General features: G+C 44.8%; 1 protein-coding gene across 1 annotated transcript in view; it reads left to right on the top strand.

The window, feature by feature from the left end:
• Positions 1–12263, top strand: part of URB1 (URB1 ribosome biogenesis homolog) — a 2274827-nt gene that overhangs the window by 16628 nt on the left and 2245936 nt on the right. The gene's annotated exons all lie outside the window — the stretch shown is intronic.

The raw sequence follows: 12263 nt of genomic DNA, 5'->3' as shown, positions 1-12263 counted from the left end.
AGTGGCACCTGCGGGAAACATGGGAATGGGTTCTCCATCATCTGGCATGCTCGGCGCCACATCTCCCACCCAAGCTTCATCATCTTAGGGCGCCCTTCCATTTCTGTCTTGGGCAGCCAGATCATCTCTTTTAAATAAAATGGGGCACAATCCTGTCCAAACAACTTGGATTCGGGGGTCAGTTCATCTGAGAGCCATTTGGCTATATATTGCAGTTGGCTCACTACATAATAGACCTTATAGTTAGGCAGTTTTATTCCCCCTTTTTCATAAGTTCTGCAGCTTCCATAATGCCACTCTATTCCGGGTACCATACCACAGGAAATCCCTACACATGCTATTTAGCTTGGTGAAAAATGTCTTGGGTATCTGATATGGAATATTCCTGAAATAATACAGGAGCCTAGGTAGGACCACCATCTTAAGCATTGCCCCTCGTCCCATCATTGCTAGGGGCAACTTCACCCAGAATTTCATACACTTCTCGATTTTCTCAATGGCTGCCTCAGTATTGTGCCTGTGCTCCTCCTCCACCGTGTGGTACACATCTGTCCCAAGATACCTGAATGTGCTGACCGCCCATGGTATTTGTAACACCGGTAACCGTCCCACAGGGATTCCCTTATAACTGCTTAGCAGGAAAATACTAGATTTTTGAGGATTCACCGCTACACCAGACAGCCCCGCATACCTATCTATCGCTTCCAGTATGTACTGGAGATTTTCCTCCGGGTGCCTCAAGTACATAAGTAAGTCATCGACATATAAGGAGATCAGGTGGTGTTCCTCTCCCACCTTGATACCTATAGTGTCATATTGTTGTCTAAGGTATATTGCTAAGGGCTCCAGGGCTAGTATATAGAGCATTAGGGACCATGGGCACCCCTGTCTGGTGCCTCTACTAAGTTGCCATCTTTCAGATATCACTGATCCTGTTCTGACCCTGGCCAACGGTTCACTATATAGCATCTTCGCCCACCTTATGTATCTAGGCCCCATTCCATAGCCCGCCAGGGCAGCCAGCAGCCATGGCCACTTGACTGAATCGAAGGCCTTAACCGCTTCCAAGGACACAATTGCCATTTCGCCCTCGTTCTTGCTCCCCCACTCAACAACCCGTTGGAGCCGTCTATGATTATGAGTTATATTTCTATTCGGGACATAGCCCGTCTGGTCAGGGTGTATTAGTTTACCAATAACTCTCTGCAGTCTGCTCGCTAGGGCAGCCGTCAATATCTTGCTGTCCTGTTTCAACATCAACAAAGGTCTATAAGAGCCACAGCTATGCCCAGGCTTGTTGGGTTTGGGAAGCGGTATTATGATCGCCTCTCTAAGTGACTCCGGCAGCCGTCCCACCTCAAACGCTTCATTTAACATTTCTAACATTGGGGGGGGGAGCACTTCCTCCTTATATACTTTATAAAATTCACTTGGGAACCCGTCTGCCCCTGGGGTCTTACTAGTAGGCAGCTGCCTCACCACTTCTTCTAACTTCTCCAAGGTAATCGGCGCATCCAGCTCCTCTCTTTCCTCCACACTTATCATAGGCAGTCCTATGTCCTCCAGTGTTTGTTATTTCCCCAAGACTACTTCCCTCCTCATCCCCATATAGTAACCTATAATAGTCTGCAAATTCCTGATTAACTCCTTCTTGGGTGTCAACTACACTACCATCTTCTCTCACTATCGTTCTAATCTTGGGTCTGGGAGTTTCGCTCTTGTATAACCATGCCAAAGCCTTCCTGTTTTATCCCCTCCCACGTGCTGTCTCTCTATATATTTTTTAAAGTTGAGGTTGCACAGTCTTTCCCATTGCTCCGCACATTTCTGCTGCAGTTTCAGTATCAGATCCATGTCTGCACCTCCTCCCTTCAATGCCTCTTCCAGTTCCCTTTCTGTTTCTTGTAGGTCAGCCAAGATCTCACCTTGTTGGCCTTTTGATTTTGCTATGGCCACCCCTCGCATCACCACCTTGAAGGCTTCCCATAATGTGCTCGCCGAGTCAACGCTACCCGTATTTGTTTCAAAGTAGTTTATAATCTCATCCCTTATATCTTCCCTGAAAACTGGATCCTTAAGTGCCTCTGCCCGCAGTATTGCTACCCGATAACCAGGGGCGAGTGGTCCGAGAGGACCCTCGCTTTATATTCTGCCTGAGTACTCTCTGTTACTACCTCCGACGTAGCAAAGACATAGTCCAGCCTCGTATGTAATTGCTGCGGGGCAGAGTAGTGCGAGTATTACCTGTCTTGGGGCGTCTTGTTCTCCACACATCTGCCAGACCGAAGTCGTCTAGTAGTGTCTGCAATGCTTTAGCCGCTGGGGCAGGTCTATCAATATTTCCATCTGATCTGTCCATCCTGGGGTTTAATACACAGTTAAAATCCCCACCCCAAATCACCGCACCACCCACGCATATGCTAAAGTAAGTGCACAGAGTTCTGAAATATGCTGCCGTATTTTGATTGGGGGCGTATGTATTTACAATGCTTATCTCCCTATTCTCCACCAATTCCCTCAGTATGACCATCCTCCCATCCGTTTCCGCCACGTCCTGCAACAGTTGAAACGGACATGCAGCGCCACCCAGATGAGTACTCCTCTAGCATAAGCGGAATACGTCGAGCCCACCACAACCCCTTTCCATTTCTTCACAACGATCTCCATCTTTTCCCATGTCAGGTGTGTCTCCTGCAACAGTGCGATGTCTATCTTTTGTCTGCGCAGGTACAACATGACCTTGTTCCTTTTCAGATAACTAAGTCCCCTGACATTCCACGTAATTATTTTAAGGTCCCCCATGGCCCATTAGAATCCCCCCTCCCACCGGTGCAGTCCAGATCCCACTTCCGTCGAAGTCTATATAGGCTCGTTTCCCAATTCAAACTTCCCTTCACTACAAACGCCCCTAAAACCCCTTCCCCTCTCCCTCCCGCCTCCCTTCCCTTCCCCCAACTTCACCCTCCCAACTGTTGCCCAGCTACATCCCTGGATCTCGGGCATCCCCGCATCTAGCCCTTTCTGGTAAAACCCGTACTCGCGGCTCAGCAGGGTAAGGCCGCCCTATTGGCTGCCTTACTACTAAGTCTCGGGGGTAGGTAATTGCGATCCTGTTTGTTTAAAGTTGCTACGCCTGATGCTCCCATTTTCATGTGCGTTTTTATACACTATATTCCAGTCCAACAGTCATAGAGTTCAAGGGCTACGCCGTATCTATCAAGTAATTCAAGGCGCTATCCTAGAATTCCCCACCCTCTTATCCTTGCAGGGTACATGACATAGTATCTTCACTTATCGTGCTCCTGTGAATCTTGTTCCTCATTCCGCGCTGGGCAGCCCTGTAGATCCAACCACGACGCTGCTTCCTTTGGGGTATCAAAGAACAGCGCTCTGCCTTTGTGCAGAACTTTCAACTTCGCTGGGTACAACAGCATGTCCCTGATATCCGCTGCGCGCAGTCGTCTCTTAACCGCAACATAACTATATCGCTGCCTTTGCACCAACATAGTATAGTCGGGGCATGCCGTAATTTTGGAGGAGGCTCTTTCTATCGTTCCGTCCTTACGAAAATACACTAGAATCTTTTCCCTGTCTTTGTAATTATAGATTTTCGCAATTATCGGCCGCGGTGGAGCTCCAGGCCTTGGTTTTCTCATGAGGGCTCGATGTGCCCGCTCTACCGTGAACCCCTGTGAGAGTTTGTCCGCTCCTACTTCTTGCAGGATCATGTTCTTCACGTAGTCTGTGGGGTCCTGGCCTCCTTCTCCTTCTGGCAGGCCAACCACCCGGATGTTCGTCTTGCCCGTCCTTCTGCTTCCTCCACTCTGTTTTCAAGGTTGGCCACCTGTTGTTTGAGCACATGGACCTCCTTCGCATTGTTCGTGCTTACATCAGTGTTGGTCTTTACTGCGCTTTCCAGACCACTAGTTCTTTCTGCCAGCGCGCTGACGTCCTGTCGCAGCAAGGTGACTTCAATTCCTACGGCATCTATTTTGTTTTCTAGGGCTGTCCGCAGTTCCGCCATCGCTGTGCCCCACTTAGCACTCGAGTCTGTTATGGCCGCTAGGACTTGTTGGTTTTCTCCTTCAGGGGCGTCATCCCCTGATGCCTCCCCCTTCTTTTGTGCTGGGGTCGAAGGGGTCCGCTGCGCCTTTGCAAGAGTGTCCATAGTGGGTTGCTTGCTCCTGGACTTCAGCCCTTTCACCGACATCCTGCAATCTCACTATGTCCTATATCAACTCTCCTGTATCACTGTAGCTTCCCCAATTCAGTTCAGTGTTTGGGTGTCCTCAGTGGGTTATACTGCAAGGCGGCACGCAAGGTCAATCTTGGAGTGGGCTGCGTCCTCCCACGTCTCTCCTTTAAGCAGTGTTTTAGTAGCGTGTTTCCGGGGCCCGTGCTCACGGTCCACTTATTCCACCTTCCTGGCAACGTTTCAACTTGAGGTCCCTGTCCTTTGTGCAGGTCCCAACCTCCGCCAAAGCTCACTCTGCTGCATTTGTTTGTAGGTGGCTGCTCATCAGCGCTCCTCGTGTGTTCATTTCGCACCGTATTCCTCGTGGCTCTACTTCTCAGTAGTGGTGCCCCCGTACAGTCCAGCGGTCTGCATCTACCCAGAACCTCAACAGTGGAAGGGGGCCCATTCTTGGGCCTTTGTTATGGCAAGACAAGCTTCACAGTACTCCCCAATCCATTGTTAAATCCGTTCTGAGTGGCACTAATTTCCGACTGCATTCCAAATAAAACAGCCCACCACTCCATGCTCCCTCAGTACCTTCCATTTTCATGCGTGGGCTCCTGTCCCATACTTCTCCAGCGTTGCATTTGCTGGCACTGCAGGGACATCTATCAACTTATCTGGCTTTTGTTTGGACAAGGGAGTGTTCGTGTGTTGTTTATTAAGTGTTGCACTTTTCGCTCTATCCCGTGTTGCAGTACCCACGGCTACAACTGTGTCCCAGACCCGATGGTGTCTGCTGAGCCACTCAACTATCTGCGCTTCGCTCCCAGGGCATTCCTTCGGCGTCTCACCTCATCGCTTCAATGTTGCACTTGGAACAGTGCTTGGGCACCAATGTACCTTCGAGCCCCAGGCCGTTCAACTCGTGCCACACGGTCAATATGTGGCTCTTCGTATCCAATGCACCTCCGTGTGCGTCTCACAGGTCGCAGCTTGCCAGTTGACCGGCCAGGTCTATCTATCCCACAATGCGCATATCGCACTGTGCAGTGTCTGCTCCCGACCGTCTGCTTCTCGGTGACACTCCATCAGCATAGGGGCGGTCTGGCCAGCATTCGGATCAACGGCTCACTCCCGTGGCCATGAACGCTTGCCAGTCAGTTAACAAATGTCATATGGGTTCGCAATCCGTCCGAGGTCGGATGATCCTCGGAGACCTCGTCTCTGCGTCATGCTACTCCGCTCCCTGGGTTCCGCCGATTATTTGTTGCAGAGGCGGCCCTTTGTCCTGCGGGGCCCGGCCGCCTCTTTTATATCTGAGGCCGCACATAATAAAAACAATCCTTCGCTTCCAGCGCTGTGCGCACTCGCCGGAGGGCACGGCTGTATTAAGGCGTTGGGGCACTTCTTGCCGCATTCACTAGTTGCAACAGGCACTTGCGATCGATGTGCCTCCTCAGCTCAAAAAGGTCCTCGGCTATGTTGGCCGGGTACCCCCGTTCTCTGCAGCCGCCCGGCCCGAGCAATATGGTGCCTGTTCTACTGCGCCAGCGATCCGCCACTACAGCCATCCACCGCAGATAGCTCTGCCATTATAAGGGTGCGCCCCTCGGGGTCCCTTTGTTCTTGGCCACTGCCATTTTGATGTCCTTTTCGCGGCCGGCTCCGAGATACAAAGTATCAATGTGACTGTTCCAAAGCTGTGAACGTGCAGCCGGCCTGCTCGTGCTCTGCTCCGTGCCTTCCCACGCCTTTTCATGCATTTTAAAGCTGCAGTTGGTCGAAAAAACATGCGTTTTTTGTCAGATGAAGTCGCCGCATCTCAGAGCTCACAGGAATCACAGCCTATTCCATGGCTGCCAAGCCACGCCCTCTCTCTCTCATATATATATATATATATATATATATATATATATATATATATATATTTGAAATTAACATAAAAACCTTACATGTATTTTTTGTGCCGATTCTATGCTGTATGTCATTGTTTAACACAGAACATCTAAAATCTCCAAACACTTTTGATAAAATGTGATCAAATTAAAAATGCAATTCATGTTATAACCTTCCATTAACCTATTCCATATTCGTGGCATAGCCTCTTCCTGCAACAAGTTATTATATGATTTGATGCACGCAGCCCTCCAGATAAGCTGCGTATAGGGCTATTTTACGCATGTAATTATGGCCATTACGGAGCATTTAATTTTCTTCTGCGTACTGTTTACGCTTTATTTATTGTCATTAAAAAGCATACTTTCCTCCACTAGATGGCACTAGAGTGCAAAATGTGTCTAGGATCTGCACCAGCAAACACATTTCTTTTATCAGTGGCAGAGCCTTTCATATGCATAATAGTTAAAGTGAGCAACCCAAAGCGCCCATTTAATTATGTGTTTATATTAACACATCATTAAATGGGCGCTTTATATATCTATGATATCTGCTAGATTGACACGCAAAAAAAATAAAGTTGCTTTAAGTCACTAATCAAATGTTTTCAACATCATGAATAGCAATGAGCTGGAGGTTTGTTGCAAAGAATCTCCATATCTGAGTTTATTCTACAACATCTTTTATTACATGTCTTAAATCACTGAAAGTACTGGGTTTACTAGATCTTTCAGGTTGACATCTTGCATTCTGGTACATATAGTATACCATTCAGGACATGAACATTAAAGCCACAATGATAGTCTTTTGGCTTAACACCTAGCTGTAAGGATTTACATGTTGTCATGTGGCGTTATTATGCAATTTGTGTTTTTTGTAAGTAAACTCTATAAGACATCATTACTGTTGGCCTTGAAATCCAAACTATGTGTACCAAGTAAACCTTGGAAGGTATGTGGTCAAATTTGCAGAGTGTATTAAAATCTCCCTGCTTCACAGTTCAGGCAAGGTTTGTGATCCTGGTCCCATCCCTCACTCCCCCCTTGCCTGCCCGCCCCATCTGTCTGGCCACCCCACTCCCTCCTTTTTGGATGCAGCCAGAGTACCAGTAGTTCATTTTTTTCCACTTCGACCACTCTTTAATCCCCCTGATGTGATTAGCGATTACGGGCTAAATTGGCTGTGATGCGTGTCATGCCAGAGATGCAGATTCTTGACTATCTTGGAAGAAACCTATCGGGCAATTAAGACTGCTCACCTATGATGGAAGTAGAAGATGGGGAAGGTACAGGCGAGTTATTAATACTCGAGGAGTTCATGTGAATTTATATTAAAGAAGCAGCAAGGAGTAAGCCACGAGACATATACACTTTGGGCCTAATTCACAGAAACCTTTTATAATGGCAACACCCAATTGGAAAACACTCAATGAATTAGGCCCTTTGTCATGTGCATTATATAAATGGTCACTACAATTAATGGTATAGTTCAAACAGTGGAAAAGGGGTCAGTCGGGCTTTTTTGAGTAGTAACTAGTTGGCAATAAATCACTTGTTATAGACATTTCTGTTTTTGCTAAAAAGGCACAGTGGCAAAATTAGTTGCCCAGGATCACACACTTTAGTGTTGAAGCAGGGATTTGGGACCAGTCTGCAATTTATGCACTTGTCTGCATTTCCAAATGTAATTGCCAGAAGCAAATTTTTGGTTTTGTACACAAAGTGGGGATCCCCATTAATTTCCTGCAGCAGACAACAGGGAAGGTAGCTTAGCAGGTTGTGACTGTTGCTGAGATTGTGTCCAAATTCGTGTAAGTAAATCATATGCTAACACTTGCTTACTCACACTCCCTCTGCAAATGAAGCTATGTATGTAGCACGTACTTTACAAGTTATTTTATGGCAGAATATTTTCCACAAGTGTAATAAAATGGTTAGAGGCAAGCCAGACAACTTAAATCTACAACTCCTTTGGTCTACGGGTCTGATTTTACGGGTCTGATTTTACGTATGCATTGGGTGTATGTTGGATACGTTTTACTCTCTTGCAGAGGAGAAAACTCATTTTTACTCTCTTGAAATTGCATTTACTCTCATTTGAAAAATCATGCGTAAAATACTCCCACCTTAACATCATATCTGAAGCACTGGATGCACTGATTCTTTAGGGTACTCACCACATAGTCTATATAATCGATAAGACCATGCTATTCCAAGTTCAGCACCTTCATTTTCCGACACTATAGAAACATTAAATTAAAAAAGCAAATGTTGCCGAATATTAGTGCTGCTCAGATATGCACCTGTGTACGGGGGCACCTGCTTACGTGCCATCCAACAGCGGATGAAAGAACCACTGTTTACATTCAATGCCAGGAGTACCATATCTATCTCTTTACTGTAATCACTTAGAAGTCGCCTCACCCATTTCTTTTGTGCCGATAGGTCGACTCTGCATGTACTTACTCCAAATTCAGCCACCCACCTTCTGTAATAAGTCAAAAGCTTCTCCAGGATCCCAAACCTTTCATAGTTATCTGTATTTCTAACAGCAGAGAAGTACTCAACCAATATAGTGTTCTTGTCGAGGCTCAACAATTTTGCATAGCACATAAACAGCTTTTTTACCAATACTGCAATCACACTTCTAATGTCGAATTTCAAACGTATGTATTCAAAAGGTAAAGATTTAGGCATTCTGAACAACAGTCTCAGCATTTTACCTTCAAGTATCTTCATGTGGGTCTGATATTTTTCACTCCACACCTCCACTCCATGCAACATAAATTCTCAATTTTGCAGAGTATAACAGTAAGATGGTCTTTATCGAACAACCCACTCCCCTGCCTACCAATGAATTTGCTTAGCGCACGTGCAATTCTCATACAACTGTCTCCTTCCAGTGTGAGGCCCAATTTAGCTTGTCATCGACCACAACACCCAAATATTTATATTTGTTAACCATGTCCACAGGTTTATCTATATGTCAGACCTTATGGATTTTCTATTACCTGTAAATGCTATTATTTTGTTTTTTACCAATATTGATGCGAAGGCTGTTAGTCCTAGAGAATGCACTCAGCGCATCGAACATAAGTTGTAATCCATGTGGTGTGTTAAGGATTTCAATCAGGCAATCCACCCGGGCCTAGCATGTAATGCACAGATGAAATATTTATTGTGTCTATAGGTTCATTATTCTGAGTGATATACCATTCATATCACACACTTCTCAAAATACCTCCCAGGTCACAATGGACCATGAATCACGCTGGTTGGTAAATGTATTATTTATTTAAAATCAAACGCAATTTTTAATATATATGGGGCAGCTATCACCAACGTGGTGACAAAGCAATTTAGAAAGTAAGTAAGACAATTGAATTCACTTATAGCAATACAGAAGATAAAATGCAAGAAAAAGAACAGTTTTGGCTTGTGAAAAGATAGCGCTTGGGTTAAGGTTTCCCCTGCAAAGTTCTTAATTCCCACATGAGCAATTCTACACAGATGTAAGTAAGCATCAGGTATTCAGGAATGAAGAACGGAATACAGTGTTTGAATATATTCTTCCCTCCCCAAACAAGAGAGAAAAACATTTTTGGGAAATTTACACTTTTTAAAATTACATTTCAAAATGGCTTTGTGAAACAATGAAAAGTGTGCAAAAATCCTTAAATTGATTATAAATTCCTATAGGAGCAACACTGAACAGGTCCTAACAAACATAAGCTACAATGTGAGCAACAGTACACACTTGAAATCGGAATGGAAGTCTGGAAATAATTGGGAAAACACACGTGGAAAACTTTTGCAAAATGCAAATTACCACCTAAATTTCACTATGCAATTTTTAATAAATAACCGGTCAAATATACTATTTTGCAATGTAGTTGTGGGTGTAGCTACAGGTCTTAGAGACTTAATTTCAACTCTCACTTAAACCTATCTATAAAATTGAAGAAGTTATGTACGTTTGAATGAGGCGTTTTTGAAAATAAAGGTGCAAAAATGAAAACAAAAATCAGATTTTACAATGACAATTTTATGCTTTAAACTAGGGTATTCAGGCTGGTTACCAGTTTGAAACACACTAAGCTCCAGAGTGGTCCATGGAAACCAACCCCAGCACCTCCGTGTCCGCCTTGGAGGACTCAGTCGGATTACCCGTGGGATGATTTTAAGGGTTTGGGATTTTCACAAGACAAAAGGATTTTAAAGAAATGATCACTATTACAAGAAATCAAAGCAAGGTTTCAGACTGGTGTGACACTATTACAAGTTCTTAAGTTAAAGAGAGGATGGGTTATAGATTGGGATAGGACAAATAAATATACTATGGGTTACAAGGATTCCTATTGATACAGTCCACTGTAATTTAAGATTGGACCGTCGGGTCCTGGTCATCGCTGATCAGGACTGCAGATGACAGGGCACTTCTGGCGGGATGGTCAGCTGGGCGGTTCTGGTCAATTGGACTGGCACCTCAGACTGGATTGGATTGACCCTTCTAGCCCCTGGACACAGTAGATCGGCGGGATGGCGAGTTTCAGCAGGCAAGCATGAATGGTAGCAAGCCATACTGGATCAGAATTATTTCCCTGAAGTGTGGGATGGTTCAGGATTTGGGCCTAGCTGAAAAGAGTTCAGCAAATGCTGAGGCCTTGGTTTTGCAAAGTAGTCTGGATCAGGACAAGAGGAAAAATTCTGGAACAGGGCGTCAAGCAGAAATCAGGGTGGAGTCAGGATTCGGTGTGTGTCTGAGTGTTGTAGATTCCCTTATTTATCATGCCAAGTGACATCACTAGGTTTATGGTAGGGGCCGACTTACAATCCACACCCACAATGCTGTGATAGGTCAAAGGCACTTGCTTTTTTGTGGTTGGAAGACAGAAAAGGCTGTCATATTTATGATGTGCCTTGGAAAACACCCACAGTGATTTGGGCCAAAAATTAACTTTCCGACAAATTCACATTTCTAATAAAATCGGGCACACGCGTTACATATTTTATGGGTTGCATTTACATCCAACTCCTACGTCAGTGAGAGCTGGCTTTGTCTTTCTGTGGAATTTTGTCAATTTTAATCATACAGATTTGGCCTAACAATTCCTAACCCGGTACATATCTGTGCCATCACCCCTAGAACACGGGTATACAATATTAGATTTGCAGCATTAATAGTCTTGTCGCAATTAGTGTTTCTTATAACTTTTGTCCCTTATATAGTACAGGGTTCAATCGCGTCTTCAAAGAAAGAGCATAAAATTAGATTTAGAACTACCAACTTTTAGATTTGTCCTCCTTCACGTGGCAAAGTTAAAAGCTTGATTACTAATAGGCATTTAACCACCAAAAATCCTTAGCAGGTTTTTTTTTTTTAACTTTTCTTTCAACTGGCAACAGCTGTCAAATTCCTTTGATCAGGGTGTGGGTCTTCCTCCTTGAGAGGGAAGTTTCTTGCCCCTCCCCTTTGGGGATGAGTGTTCAAGCCTGCCATTGTCTTTTCTTGAGCCACAGACGAAAGTCTGATGAGGTCCTTTGTTCTGAGTATGCAAAACCTCCCAGCAGCAGTGAGGTGTTGCCCTTTCCCAAGCTGAGGCTGTCAAGCAGAATTGTAATTAACTCCAAACTGGGTATTATTTTAAGTTACCTACATCTTTCATTAAAACTTATAAATGCCCACAGTTTATCAGTGTATTGGACATTTCTTACAGAATTGGGCCTTTCAACAAAACCTGCTTTAAAAACTGGCGATTTTGCACTTCCTTCCTGGAAAAAGCACATTACTGAGTCCTTTAATTCAGATTTTCCTCTGCAGCACACCCATTTTATTCAGCATTATTTCTGTCCTTGAGTGCTGGGATTTGTTTGCAGTCTGTATGTATGTATCCAGCCTTTGCTTGGAGTTCTCTCTGCACAGCTGAAATTGTTACATGTTGCCACATTTTTCCTGTGGAACTGAAAACAAATGTTGTTGGGCTGGTTTTTCATGAGATGCATTTCTTAGCTGCTGTCAGTCAGTGAGGCCCGGCTCCTGTGAGCCATCTGAATGATCTGTAATTTCAGTACCCTTTTAATGTCAATGATTCACTGGAAAATAAAATGGATCTAGCGCCAAAACAGCACTTTGAAGGTTGCAAATGTCACGACCCTCGCCCAAAACTCCCTCTGGCAAACCCATTGGC

Source organism: Ambystoma mexicanum, chromosome 7p (genome assembly GCF_040938575.1).
Source record: "Ambystoma mexicanum isolate Mex_15411 chromosome 7p, UKY_AmexF1_1, whole genome shotgun sequence".
NCBI classification, from domain to species: Eukaryota; Metazoa; Chordata; class Amphibia; order Caudata; family Ambystomatidae; genus Ambystoma; species Ambystoma mexicanum.
Note: the sequence above shows the minus strand (reverse complement) of the source record. Positions and strands in the feature narration are given on the sequence as shown.